This window comes from Pteronotus mesoamericanus, unplaced genomic scaffold (genome assembly GCF_021234165.1).
Source record: "Pteronotus mesoamericanus isolate MK-2021 breed Mesoamerican mustached bat unplaced genomic scaffold, CSHL_Meso_final contig_58, whole genome shotgun sequence".
Lineage (NCBI taxonomy): Eukaryota > Metazoa > Chordata > Mammalia > Chiroptera > Mormoopidae > Pteronotus > Pteronotus mesoamericanus.
The window spans coordinates 464,184-476,669 of NW_026555205.1; the positions used below are offsets into that span (position 1 = coordinate 464,184).

General features: G+C 36.4%; 1 protein-coding gene across 1 annotated transcript in view; it reads left to right on the top strand.

Moving 5' to 3' along the window:
* The first annotated feature begins 1,770 nt into the window (after positions 1 to 1,770).
* IL13RA2 (interleukin 13 receptor subunit alpha 2) overlaps positions 1,771 to 12,486 on the top strand; it is a 36,760-nt gene continuing 26,044 nt past the window's right edge. Inside the window, exon 1 of the mRNA XM_054580407.1 lies at positions 1,771 to 1,802. The gene's annotated coding sequence lies outside the window, so the exon portion shown is untranslated. The remainder of the gene's footprint in view (positions 1,803 to 12,486) is intronic.

Sequence of the window (12,486 nt, forward strand, 5' to 3'; positions counted from 1 at the left end):
GAGTTTTTTTAGTGTCTTTCTCTTCAGACAGAGAAGCAAAGCTTAGCTTATGCTTTCACTGAGTAAGCTATCAGACTAGGATAGAAGTTCATATCTAATCAATTTTAACATCCGAGGCATGGTGCATTGTTTCCAACAACATTTTATTAGCTATACTTAACTTAGGGTTTGCATGTCTACAAATAAAAGTACTGTATTATTCTAAGATGATTTTATAGTTGTATTTCTTTGAATTAAACTTTTTCATTATACCACAATATAAGGAAGTATGGTATAATGAAATATTTGCAAGGGCCAGAAGATTTGGTGGAAACAGAAGCTTGAAAAAAACTTCCTGTAGAATTCTTTTTCTTAAATTAGAAGATAAATGAGTTAGTTGGAATGGTAATCACAGGAAAAGAAAAAGTTTTAAATCTAGGTCTCCATTTTTTTTTACTATTATGTGAACAAGTTTTTATCATAAAATACCTGATAAATAACTTCTGACAAAAATAATTGTGAAAGTACTAAACTAGCTAACATTTGAAAAGCAGGTAGTAAACTCCCTAAACAATTCTGTTTCTTCCCACTTTTCAACTTCACTTTAGGATTAGCCATTAACTATACAAATGAACATAAAAGAAAAAAAACTCTCAGGGTAAAACACAAAGTTAATAATAGAGAGGAGACTGTGTCCACAATCCCCTCTTCATTCAGTCTCCTTGCTTTTTTTTGTTTATTTACATATTTAGTGTAAAATATATCTTTGGTGTCTGAGGGAAGTTACTAAGTTTGAACCTTCCTTCCAAAGCAAGGATATAATTTTTATCCATTAAAATATTAAGTGGTATGTAAACTGGATCCAATCTCAATTCATTCTTATTTTGGAATAGAAATCACTGAAATAATTTCATCTACTTTAGAAAAGTATCACAGTATTCTGTCTTCTTATGGCTCTTCATAGTTTCTTAGCATGGAGATTAAATCAGGGGTGGATTAAAAACTCGGTGGGGACTTAATAGATGAAAGGACAATTTGGTGGTGATCTGAGTTTCTTCATTTGATTTTATTTGGGGCTGAAATAAAATCTTCTTTGGTTATGTAAAGAAATATTTGATAAACTTGCAATGGAGAAAAGATACATGACACTAAATTTTAATTACAACACCAAGGACTTTAGAAATCAGAGATTCCGTAAGGCAAATGAGAAGGCAATTTTGTTTGGAGTTGAAGGTTGAACTAGATGACTTCTGAGGTTTTATTCAATATTTTTATTGAAACTGAAGTTTAAAGGTGTTAAGGCAATTAATTCCCCAAGGTCACCTAGCTAATTGCAGGAGGAAAAGTGTTGAGTAGAATCTAGGTTTCAGATTCCTTGTCCATTTATGACTTTTCATACTTAAAGATATTTGCAACTCAAGACAGTGAAGTACTTTGGATAGTGCAGGAATAAACAACATAGACCTGGTAATCTTTGGATTATCTTTTAATTCCCAGCGTGATGAGTAACATAGCAAAATAACATTGGAATACTGAAATGCCTATCAGGAACTAATTAAAAGGGAAAGAAAATAACTCAGATGAACTTTGTGGTTTCCTCTGAATCTTTTGACAAATGTAGCCTTGGATACTGACCTGCTTTGAATGCAAATTTTCTCATGACAGTTGGTAATTTTGGTGGATGAAGTAAAGCTCCTCCTACATTAAAGACTTCAATTCTAAGGTCACTTAAAATTTATGAAGTTTAAGAAGCTGTTCATTGAGACATATTTCATTGGTATTACAGAAGATTTTATTATAACTGGACACATTATTTGCTTACAGTAAGTCTGGAACTTAAATTTGGGGGAAGGAGTGTGAGAGAGGTAACTTGTGAATAATTATTCATTTCACTTTCTTCACCTTTAAAACAGGCTCATAAATATTTTTGTGGCAAAAAATTGTTTGTTTAACTTGGTATAATATTAATTTTGGGGAAATAGTGCTTTTTTTGCATGAAGCTAATTTATAGGTGTTGGATGATTAGCATAAATAACACTATTGCTTTTAACACTTTTTGAAATTTATTTCTTAATGACCAGCTGTCTTTTTTAAAAAATTTGCTTTTTGATTTTAGAGAGAATGAGGAAGGGAGGGGAGAGAGAGAGAGAGAGAGAGAACACTGATTTTTGTTCCACTTATTTTCACATTCATTGCTTGATTCTTGCATGAGTCCTGACTGAAGATCAAAACCACAACATTGGTGTATTGGGACTATGCACTAACCAGTTGAACTACCTGGCCAAAACAGCTTTTAATTCTTACTGTTGTTTCCTTACTCACTTCTATTTCCTGTAAAAATCATACATCTTATAAGCAAACCTGGTCTTATGGAAATAGCAAGAATAGTTGCATTTTAGAGTTAAGATTTTCTGACATTACTTTCTATGAGATTTTATTTTGTACAAATGAAAACCTCCACTTTGCAGTACCTTTCCTCTCTTAAGCTCATAAATAACCATAGAGCTCCTCTAAATTGAATGATTTAATTTATCTTTATATGGTGTCTTGATTGAATTTATAGACATGCATGCCTATAGAGGAAGGATATGGTCCTCTACATGTGGTGATTTCATTTATTTGTATATTATGGTTACATATATAGTATGGTCATAAAAATAAAAATTTTAATTTTCACTGCTTTTGCTGTGAAATGAAGTAGCATCTTACGCATTTGGCACTTATTTTCCTCTGAAAGAATACATAGTTAACACATACCTAACACTGAAAAACATACCACTTTTACACATTGCATTGACTTTGGATGCTTACAGATTAACTGTCATTTTTAATATGTATAAATGTATATGAAACCCATGACATGAATATAGGGGATTTATCAGCTGTTTTCTATTTAAAAATTTTGTTAAAATATAGAATGTTTTAGGGAGCTCAAGACTTAAGTGCATGGAATTGTTGTTGTTTTTGTTGTTATTCGTATTATTACAGAATAATAAACTAAGAAGTAATCAGTGTGGTTTTCAGTTATAGCCTTCCCCCATATGGCCCTGTGACCTTGGGATGGACATCCTGCCCCTCTGCATCTTAATTTATTAACTTGGGAAATAAATGAGATATCCTGACTCTGCCTAATGTTGTGAAAGGCAATAAAAATGTTAGAAATGATTATTTAAACAGCAGGATTAAATAAAAAAGAGGCAGAGAAACTATTGGATTCTTTTCATTTTTTCTTTTAATGCTAAGGTCTCTCCTGCAAATGAAAAACAGCTTTCAGGGTACTTTTTGAAAATGAGAGAAATATCACTTGTGTTTCACTACAACTTGGAGGAGTCAGGGGTCGGGTGGGTTGCTTGTTCCTTTCTATGTATTTTTCAGGGTGTCTTCAAAGCATCAATAGGAGGTGACTTCTGGATATGGGGGAAGTGGAAGGCAACTAACAACACTTGAATTATATGCCCACTATGCTGCAGACATTTTATATGTGCTATCTCATTTAATCATTTCCTAAACCTTAAGTATTATTTCCTTAATTTGTTAGATGAGAAAGTTGAGGTATACAGAGTGGAATTGTTCCTTTTTAAAAAGATTTTATTTATTTATTTTTAGAGAGAGGGGAAGGAAGAGAGAGAGAGGGGGAGAGAAACATCAATGTGTGGTTGCCTGTCATGTGCCCCCAACTGTGGACCTGGCCTGCAACCCAGGTGTGTGTCCTGACTGGGAATCAAACCAGCGACCATTTGGTTTGCAGTCTGGCACTCAATCCACTGAGTCAGACCAGGTAGGGCAGAGCTGAATTGTCTTGCTCTGACCTTTATGGCCACAACATTCATGCTCTTTCCATTATTCCGTGCTGCTTCCAGTGTCATGTGTAGGCCATGCTGAGATAAGCTCTTTGGAATTATATCTTCCATTCTTTGTGAAATCAAAACTTTAGCTGGGGAGATAGATAATGTGCATGGTCATAGAATAGTTCAATAGGTGCCTACATAGCATGATTTGGGAGGCAGTTGACCAGTGCCTGCCCACAAAAACTATCCTCATTGACTTGTCACAGTCACTTTGCCTGAGATTTTTCCACTAAAATAATTATTTTGTTTGTCTTTGCAATTGGGGAGCTTGGGAGGACTTTCAAATGCACACATCCTTGGGAGGGTTCATATATTACATCTTTTATCACTTAATACTTTAGCAGGAAGAGTGCAATTGGAGAAAGAGTTCATACTGTGGAACCAAGAAGACCTGGAATTGAATTCTGATTACACCATGTCCTAGTTGTTTAACTTGCACATAATACTTAACTTCTCAGAGCTTCATTTTCTTCTTGAGTCAAGCAGATAGAAATGCATACGCAAAAACCTTATAATAACTACGATATATTGAGCAACTTGTATGGGTAGTTCTGGTAGGGTAGGAAAAACACTGGAATAGAAGTCAGAAGATTTGTGTCCTGCCATATCAGTTTCATTCACCCAGTTATTTATTGAGCATATACTATGTGCCATAAACTGTGATGGGTACTAGGGATATAATAGTGAATAATTTGAAGTTCCTGCTTTTTTATCTTTTTAATTCTAGCTTGTGATAATGTAACTATATCCACATCCTAGTCATATAAATAAAGTTTAATGTTCTTCACATTTTAAAGATGGAAACTAATGGTTAAATGATACAACAGTGAGCTGGGTGAAGGTGGGCAAAGGGTAAGAAATAGTGGACATTGGTAATAATGTCAGCAAAAAAAAATACGACCCTTGACCTCACTTAGTTTATAGTCTTAATGAAGTAGAAATTAATCAGATAATTCTACAAATTAATATGAGATTAAAACCATTATAAATCTTTAAAGGAAAGAGAATCAGCGATCTAATAGCATGTAAGAGAGGCTTCCTTTAGCTTCACTGAGCAAGTGATATCTGTGTTAATATCTGAAAAATGAGTAGGTGCTAACCAGGTCATCCTTCTACATGTCCATACTCAGGTTCTTCTGGATTTCCTTCAGCTCTGTTACACCTTCTTTGGTGGCTGTTGCAGGCTTTCTCTCTTTTTAAGCCTCCCATTCAGCTACTATACATTTATTCTCAGGAGGTGTATTTGCTTCCTCTTTTACACAGAAAATAGAATCCATCAGGTATGTCTCTGATCCACCCACTTCACCATCTTTTATACATGCATTGATTTGCATCTTCATCCATGTTTTTGTTTTGTTTTAGAGAAAAAAAAAACGTGCCCTCTATCAGTCCAAGTTCAATCGCCTCACCTTTGTTTTAGGTTCCATGCCATTCTCTTGCTTTTTAAGAGATCTCTGTACATAATTATCCCTTTTCTTTTCTGTATTTTTAACCTCTTCCCCTCTCTGAGTTCTTTTGTCAACAATGGAAATAAATACCACCTTTTCTTGACCCTTTCCTGTACAACCAAGACCTGGACAACGTATACAATCAAGCTTTAATAAACAGTGGTTCACACATATAACTGCCTTTACCGAAGTCGTCAATTATTCTTATTTCCAAGTAAAACAGACACATTTCAGTTCTTCTCTTACTTTCCACCACATCCTCCTTTTTCAAGCTTGTAGATAATACAGAGGAGACTCACAAAATCCAGCCTGGGAAATGGAGTACAGAAAGCTTAGAAGAAAGTGCTACCTGACATAATCTCAATGACTAAGTAATCAAGGACGGGACTAGGTGAAGCAGGATTAGTATTAGGTTATCTGCTTGGCAAAAGCTTAGAAATAGAACAAGACCATACTTATCAAGATTTATAGGAAGAAGATAAGACTAAACATGTGGGTAAGGTCCAGATAATTAAAACTGTTGGTTGCCATGCGAAATATTCTGAGATGCAATTACATCATAGAAGTTAAGGCATAGACTCTGAAATGACACTTGCCTGGTTTTGAATCTGACTCCACCACTTACTAGCTATGAGACCCTGGCATAATCATTTAACTTCTCTGTGCGCAGTTTCCTTATTGGTAAAATGGGATGACATAAGTATCCATCTCATAATGTGATGATTAAATGAATTAATACAGCCAAGTGCTTATAAAAGTACTGGCATGCCATGAGCACATTGATTTGTAAGCTGTTATTATAAACTATTCTGTAGAGCAGGGGGAAGCTTGTGAAGGAGTTTGAATGGACATGTTTGTGTTTTGAGAAGGTCATACTGACTACAGCATAAAAACTGTCCTGAATCTGACTTATTGTCAGGTGGAAATGCATCACTAGGTCATTGTAGTTGATCAGCCAACAGATGGTGATGGGTAGGATTAGGGTCATGGCAATGGAGATGGAGTGATATGGATGAATCCCAAAGGTATTTGGGGAATGCAATACTTCTGATGTTGTGTGTGTGTATGAAGTGGTGATTGCAAATAAATAGGAACAAAATAATCTAGGATAACTCCTCCATTTCTGTTTTTAAGACATTCTTTGGGAAGTCATACTACCATTTGATACTGGAAATAGAGAAAAGGTAGATGATGATAAGTTGTACTAATGTTTGGACTATTCATAATCTCCATGTGTATTCATGTTCTTTGAAACAGAAAACTGAATTACACTGTCTATCGGTGTTTTGAAATCATGTACTGAAAGATTATCTGGACATATTAAGATAATCTGCATAAGCAGAATTTATCACTGTTCCATGAAAGATCTATTTCCTTTCCATGACTTGCTTTGGTTAGTACAAGTCTGTTATTCCCGTAGCTTAAAAATACTGAGAAGAATCCTTTGATGGATGATGTTGTGGAACTATTGAGGTAACATGATTGAGCTGGCAAATTTGTTTTGGATGTGGAGCCTGTCAGCTTTCCAAAATGAGGGGATCTATGGAAATATGTAACTAGTTCACACTCTTAAAGACATAACAGTTCATTCATTCAGTCACCAACATTCACATACTATGTGATAAGTATTATGCTAACACTAAAGCAGAAGCAGCTCCTGTTCTCATAGGCCTTACAATTAATCAAAAGTGATGGATATTATTTTAATAACCTCAATGATAAATATGTAATTTTAAATTCTAACTACTCATTGGCATGGAAGCCACAGTAATAGAGGGTGGAATCCAAGTATGTGTTTGTGTGTGTGTACATTCATACATATGTCTCATTGTTTTTTGGTAGTAATAATCAAGGAAATCAGAAGGGCATAGGAGCTCCTGAAAATCATCCCACCCACTTCCAAGGACTAAATCAAGGTTGGAAGGTAGGAGGTATTGGTTGTTCTAATCTTCCCATGGATACTCATTGAAAGGAATACAAAGACATGCTTTACAGGTATGATTCTACTACAAGTAGTTCTCTTTTCCCTAGGCAAGTTTAACTTTGCTCAGCCAGCAGTGATTAATCTCTAATTATGCAATCAACTATCTCATTTATCTAGCAGTTTTTCAGGAAGAACAGTGTACATTGTTGATAATAAATTAGTACTGATTTACTGAGAAAAAAAACTTGAACTCCAGGGCATTCTGATAATAACCAAAGCATGTAGGATGAGTTGGCAACATCTGGAACATGTGGAACAGCATAGGATCAAAGGTGTGTGAGTACACCATCAAAAAATCATTCAGAAAACTGTGGCAGCAGCTCATGATGGTGGAAGAAGTGCTGTGGTACCAAAAGCAGCTCATATGAGCAAAACCTCCAGAAAGCCAGAGGGTCCTCCAGCACTAACATCCTCTTGTTTACAACAGTAAAGACTTTGAAGGCTTCAAAGGAGGACATTGAATTATTGTCACATTGTATTTTGTCACTGTGAAAATTTGTACTTCAGCATTTTGTGGTTATAATGTTTGCAAGTGGAGTACTTTAGTAAATCTCCCCCCTGCCCCCCCTGCTGCAGGTATCTGGTCAAGAGACTTTAGCCCAGGGAAGTGCTACATAGCTTAAATGTTGCCCTTCTCTGGAGTGAGCTTCTGACTCAAAGGCTATGCAGTAAATGAGGGATTAGACTGTATAAGTACATAATTTTTGATCAGTTGGAAATTTGGGATTAAAAGTTTATGAACTTTTAAAGGATTTTGATATATAATGCTAAACACTCCTATAATTAGGTTACAAGTTTTGCTTAAATAACAAAGTGGCTTGCTTTGCTCTCAGATGCCTGAGAATCTAATTGCATACTTTTCATGCAGTCAGGAAGTAGCTAATCCCCGGCTGCATGAAGAGTATGCAATTTTACTGAAGGAGGACAAGGGCTGTGGGCTACTCAGAACTTGTTGTTCTGCCCTGCCTGGGGTGTTTCCCTCATCTGGTTAATTGCTTGGTCAAAGGTGGCTCACTATTAAGACCAAATTCTAAGTAGCAAGATGGAGAAAAGAGAAAGGGGATGGCGGAAAAAGGTCCATTCTCTTTTTAAAATCATAACCCAGAGATTGAAGATAACAGTTCCCTTTACATGTCTTTGGCCAGAACTTAATGGGATACCATATATGGCTGAAAGTCTATTCAGAAATAATCTTCATTTTGAGTGGCCATGTGCCTGGCTAAAACTTGGGGCATTCCATTACTACTGAAGTAGAAAAGAATGAATATTAGGGGACAGCTAGTAATCTCAGCTGTACCATGTCCAAAAAGGATTGTAGCAACTCACATTCCTATGAGTAGTCTGAGAAAAAGTTCACCCTTTTAAATAATTTTGCTTATATTATAATTTATTTAACTGTAAGTTTACATAACTTAATTTTTAAAGACTAATTTTCAGAGCACTTTTAGGTTCATAGCAAAATTGAAAGGAAGGTACAGAAGTTTTCCATACATGCTTGCCTCCACATATGCATAGCCTCCCCATTATCAACATCTCCCACCGGAGTGATACATTTGTTACTGTTGATGAATTTTCATTTCCACATCATAATCACCTAAAATCCATAGTTTACTCTTAGGGTTCATAGGGTCCGCACATGATGCTATACATTCTATGGGTTTAGAAACATGTATAATGACACATACCCGTGATTATAGTGTCATGCAGAGTATTTTCATTGCCCTAAAAATCCTCTATGCCCTGCTTATTCTTCTCTCCTGCTTGTCCAGCCCCAGGCAACCCCTAATGTTTTTACTCTCTCCGTAGTTGTGCCTTTCACAGAATGTCATACAGTTGGAATCGTACAGTGTGTAGCCTTTTTATATTAGCTTCTTTCATGTAGCAATTTGCATTTAAAGTTCCTCCATGTCTTTTCCCAGCTTGATAGCTCATTTCTTTTTAGCCCTGAATGACATTCTGTTGTCTAGATGTACCATGGTTACTTATCCACTCACCTCCTGAAAGACATCTTGGTTATTTCTAAGTTTTGGCCATTATGAATAAAACTGTTGTAAACATCCACGTGCAGGCTTTTTGTGGACATTAGTTTTCAGCTCCATTGGGTAAATATCAAGGAGCATGACTGCTGGATCATATAGTAAGAATATAGTTTAGTAAGAAATCTCCAAAGTGTGTTCCAAAGTGTTAGTACCATTTTGCATTCCCACCAGCAAATTATGAGAGTTCCTGTTGTTACACATCCTCACCATCATTTGCTGTCAGTGTTCCAGATTTTGGCCATTTTAATGGGTGTGTAGTAAGTACGTATTTTTTGTCTGCTTTTTCAATAGACTTCAGGGCAAGGAGCAATATTTCTTGATTGTTTTTGTATCTGTAGCCTTGAGTGCAAAATTGGTGTTCAGGAAATGTCTGTGAAATGAAGATTTGTATGGATGCCTATGACCATGTCAGCACTTATACAGCAATCAAAGGCTTAGTTATAAAAATAGAGACTCTGCGGTTCTATTTTGGTGAGATGACTCTGAAGCTACTTAGGAGACATTTGTATAACCCAGGCTTAAAAGCAGCTATCAACACTGTGAGAAAATAGATGAGTAGGCAGACTTGCCACTTAAGATTATGAAGTGGATTTAGAGGTTTTAAGCAGATGATTATAAAGAACCAGTCCTCATAAAGCACAAAATTCATTTTTATGAAGGATAATCAGTCCACTGAAAAACAATAAAGCTTTGTCCACATTCAAGTAAAAATATAACTTTGCTTGTCATAAGCACTTTTAAAAAGTAAGCTTACAAGATTACAAAACTGGTTTAATCCTCAAGTAGAGCATGGAAAATATTCTGAAGGCAAAGAAGTAACAAAAATGTATTGAGAAGAGAGAATGCTCCTTTATTTTTAATATAAGGTAGACAGTCATTCAAAAATATATTAATTTCCACTTAATGGAAAAGAGAAACATCAGTAAAAGAGAGGAAAAGATGGAGAAAATGGATAAAATGGTAGAGAGAAGAAAAGGAGGGGTCCAGAAAGAGGGGGGGCATGAGGGAGAAGAAGACAACAGTAAGAGCCTAAAGTGACAAAATAGCTACTCTCCAGCCTTAGTTTCAAAACAGCTGTTTATCTAAGCCAGAATACAAATCCCCTTGCCTAGAGATATGTACTTACTAGAAGGAACCCCTTAAGAATATTTTCAGTTATATTGTTTGAACCCTCAGTTTCAAAGTTTTCAAAATATAATAAAGGCCATATGTTCCTATTATGAATTTTGAAATTGAGACTAGAACCAAAATTTCTGATGCTTCTCAGTTAAAATCTTTAATCATGTTCTTAGCCTAACAACCAAATTTTAAAGTTACCTTATAAAAATATAAAGTTGTTTCTGAAGACTTTTGTTGTAGAAAACAAATTTAGAAGAAAAAAATGAAATTTTAGATTGCACATAGAAAATAAAGATGTAGGCCCTTGCTTTTTATCACTTTGAATACTTCTTGCCAGTCCTTTCTTGCCTGCAAAGTTTCCTTTTAGAAATCAACTGAGTCTTATGGGAACTCATTTGTAGGTGACTCTCTGCTTTTCTCTTGCTGCTCTTAAGATTCTCTATGTTTAACCTTTGGCATTTTAATTATGATGCGTCTTGGTGTTGTCCTCTTTGGGTCCAACTTGTTCGGGACTCTCTGTGTTTCCTGGACTTGTATGTCTATTTCCTTCACCAAATTAAGGAAGTTTTCTTTCATTATTTTTTTCAAATAAGGTTTCAATTTCTTGCTCTTCCTCTTCTCCTTCTGGCACCCCTATGATTTGGATGTTGGTACATTTAAAGTTGACCAAGAGGTTCCTAAGTCTATCCTTATTTTTTTGAATTCTTGTTTCTCTTTTCTGTTCTGGTTGAATGTGTATTCCTTCCTTATTTTCCAAATCATTGATTTGAACCCTAGCTTCCTTCCCTTCACTGTTGGTTCCCTGTGGATTTTTCTTTATTTCACTTAGTGTAAACTTCATTTCTTCCTTTATGTTGTTGCTGTACTTAATGAGTTCTATGAGCATCCTGACCATCAGTGTTTTGAACTCTGTATCTGATAGGTTGCCTATCTCTGTTTTGTTTAAGTTGTTTTTCTGGGGTTTTCTTCTTTTCTTTAATTTGGTCCATATTTCTTTGTCTCCTTGATTTAGCAGTCTCCCTGTGTTTATTTCTGTGTATTAGGTAAAGTCGTTTTGACTCCCTGCCTCAGCACACCTGTTAAGTTTTATGGGATGGAGGCTTAGGTATTCGTCAGGACAGGGCAACCCAGTTCACTGCTTTGTGGCCCTGTATGGGGGGGAGGTGTTGGAGAGGGGACAGTGCCACTGCCTGGTTTCTGGAGGATTACCCAGCACTTGCCCTTTTTCAGTCACTTCACCCACCTCCCATATACGACTAGCGCCCTTCTAGCTCTTGCCCTGGTGTTATATCCCAGAGTAGTTGGGTTTGCATATGTTTTTAGTCTGTGTGGGCCCTTTAAATGGGCTCTCCTAAGAAACTGACACTTTCTTTGGCTTCCCCAAACCCCACTGGTTTTTACAGCCACAAGTTATGGGGCTTTATCTTCCCTGTGCTAGAACCCTGGGGTGTGCAGTCTGTCTTGGGGCTAGGATTGCTCACTTAAGGTTTCCCTCCTGATTTTTATCCACCACAAGTGAATGTGGGACTGCCCATTCCACAGCCACTGCAGCCTCTCCACGCCACACTGCATCTCTTTGCCTCTCCTCTCCAACTCCATGTCTCTGCTTCTCCTACCCATCTGGATGAGCGTGGCTTTTTTAAATCCTTGGTTGTTAGACTTCTATACAGTTCAGTTTTCTGGCAGTTCTGGGTGTTACTCACTTTGAGGTTAGTTTGAATTCTCTTTGTGGTTGCATGAGGAGGTGAAGTGTGTCTACCCATGCCTCCATCTTGACCAGAAGTCTCTCCTTCCACTCTTTACTGAACCCACTTTAATCTGAGTTTTGTTCCAAACATTTCATTTATTCTCTTTTCAACTTCACCAATTATCTCCATTTTGCTAAATCCATTAGGCCATTCTCAGGCTTCTTCTTGTTGGACCTGTCAAGAGTTTTTTACATTGTCTATCACTCTGTCCTTGAAACATTTTCTCCACTTGGTTTCTAGTACACCGCAAACTATGGGCTTTCCTCTTACCTTCCTGGCTTCTCTTTAGTCTTGTTTATTGGTACCTCATCTGTTTGACCT